The sequence below is a fragment of the Apaloderma vittatum genome, unplaced genomic scaffold, assembly GCF_000703405.1.
Source record: "Apaloderma vittatum isolate BGI_N311 unplaced genomic scaffold, ASM70340v1 scaffold40260, whole genome shotgun sequence".
In the NCBI taxonomy this organism is placed as follows: Eukaryota; Metazoa; Chordata; class Aves; order Trogoniformes; family Trogonidae; genus Apaloderma; species Apaloderma vittatum.
The window spans coordinates 2,881-5,362 of record NW_009693594.1 but is presented as its reverse complement, the minus strand read 5'-3'; positions in this window follow the sequence as shown (position 1 = coordinate 5,362).

Below are 2,482 nucleotides of genomic sequence, written 5' to 3'. Positions count from 1 at the left end.
CCGCCCGCAGGAGGGGCCGCGGCGCCGTCACCCTCCCCTTGTCTCTAAAAGGAAGGTGTTGGATGGTCACCGCATCAGATCCGCGCACGCGAGAGCAAAGCGTCTCCCTTCTCACCCTCCCGAGTAACGTCCAGCGAGTGCCACTCTTGTTCACAGTAAGCTACTAAGTACAACTAACGCCGGGGTTCTACAAATAAAGTTTAAAGTAAAAAAAAAAGAAAATTAAAAAAATAAAAATCTTATACTGTATATGGGTTGTGACACTATTCGGAAATCTTGAAATGTGGAACTTCTGGGTCACAAAAGACTTGTTCCTAAAACCTGTACTAGAGCTAATACAGTGGGATTGTACATACTCGTTCAATTATTTTGACCAAAAAGTTTAATAAATTTTAAATGTTTACCTGGACTTGCTCTGTGTATTTTGACAAATTTTTCTTCCATTTGTGAGCTCACTGGCCCGACGAGCCCGAGCCAACCCGAGGCTTGTTTGTATTTCCATTTTAAATGGTTACTTTTGGAATGGTCACACCTCTCACGCAGAACACTGTCTGTTCGTACTCGGTGAATATATCAGTGCTGTCTATTTTTGATCTATTTTTTCAACAAATGTAAGTGGAATATGAGTACAAAGAAAAAGGATATGATGAAATCTTCTATTATATAAAACATGATTTGCTTGTAACACTTTCAATTAAATAGTTTTTGACGATTCATGAAATTTTTTTAGCATTTCATTTTATCTAAAAATATCGTCAATTGGAGAAGATCATTGTTTTTTTAATATTTTCCCCAAAAGGGGTTTGACTGCGGTGCTCACGGTTGCGCTGCCTCGCGGGGTTCCCTCTCTGTGGGTGGAACATCTTCCCGTGGTGGGGACAAGGGCTCGGGGACAATCGCCTTCCCCGCGTGGTCCCGCTGGTCTCTGCTGCTCCCTGTCGGGGTGACTTCAGGCCTCCCTTGGGTTCTGCTCACGCCCTGTCCCTGCCTTCGGTGACATTTTGCAACGCGTGTTCCGGCGAGGGTGGCTGCAGCGTGACGCAAAACACCTCCCGGGAATTCTCCCAGGTGGAATAAAACGGGAGCCCAGGGAGCTTCCGCTGCAGGCGGCTGCCTCTGTGCTGGCAAATGTCGGCGCCTCGGTTACCGGAGCGGTGATGGGGCGCAGGCCCTGGGGCTGGCGGGACCACTCCCCTCTGCCTCCCGTGCGCTGAGGAGCGCGGGGTGAGGTTGTACCAGGGCTTACAAGGAATCTTGGGTTTAAATTTGGATGCAATTGTAAAAAAAGGTCTTTGCTTTTTTGTCAGAGGAAGGAGCAGCAGCTGGTCCAACAGTCAGTCCAGTGCCCCTGTTTTTAGTGCAGCTTGGGTGGAACGCAGCCTCAGCTGTGCCCCTTGCCAGACTAGAAAAAAGAAAATAGGATTAATTGTGGTCTATCAGTCCACTTTTTAGCACACAGAGACATCCAGTGCCAAAAGCCCAGACCTGGACCTCCTGCAAAAGGTGTGGGGTTACAGTCAGAGCACTGAGGACAAGCAACGGAAAGGGACACGGCAGCGCTGGCAGGAGGAGGCACCCGTGTCCATCCAGGTCCCGCTTCCCACACCAACGACAAAGTCAGGGCTGCTAAATAAGGACAAAAAGAAAGTGGAGAGAAAATGTATTTTTTAAATGACGATGGTAGGAAGCAGACCACGCACTTGGAAGTTTGTGTTTACCGCATGGCTTCTGCCACCCTTGCCAGGTTCCAAGCTAAGAATAAGCACGGAAGTTGTTTTCTACGGAAACTCACTTGGCGGTTACGCAAGTCACCAGCGTGAAACTCTTGGTTAAAGAGTAAGAGCCTGGTCAGCCACTTTCAACAATTACTAGACAGAAAAGGAACAAGAAAACTGCATCCACGGGGAACCTTTTTATTTAAATATATAAAACATTTTGGCAAACATTCATTTTCTTCTCATTAAATAAGGTAAAATCACTGAACAAAAGGGCATTGCATTAGTAAAAACAAAGAAGCAAGTGACCCGTTTTAAAATCTATACAAGGATGAGGCAAATATAAGATGCAAATTTATTATTTTACAGATAGACTGGAAAGCGATAGTCTGCAAATAGATACAACAGAAGGAACTTTTAATTGAGGCATTAAATAAACGTCTTAGCAAAAGAAGCTATTTATCAGGCACTAAACTCCAAATTTTAATCCGGGCTGTTCTGCATCACGCTCTGAACTACTAAAAACCGGTGAAATTTCACTCACGTGCTGGTTTCTTCCAGCTGACTCCATCTCTCGCTATTTCCCATCTCAGACGCGAGGCAAAGAGCTAAGCAACGCCCACAGCAGGAAGAAACCGCGCGAGTGAGGTAAACGCCCTCTGAATTCCCACTCCCAATCCGTAAGGCCACACGTTGCTCTGGGCTAATCCCTTTTTGTCGCGATTACAGCGGCGGTGATGAATATTCACGTCGATGAAGTCCGAAGG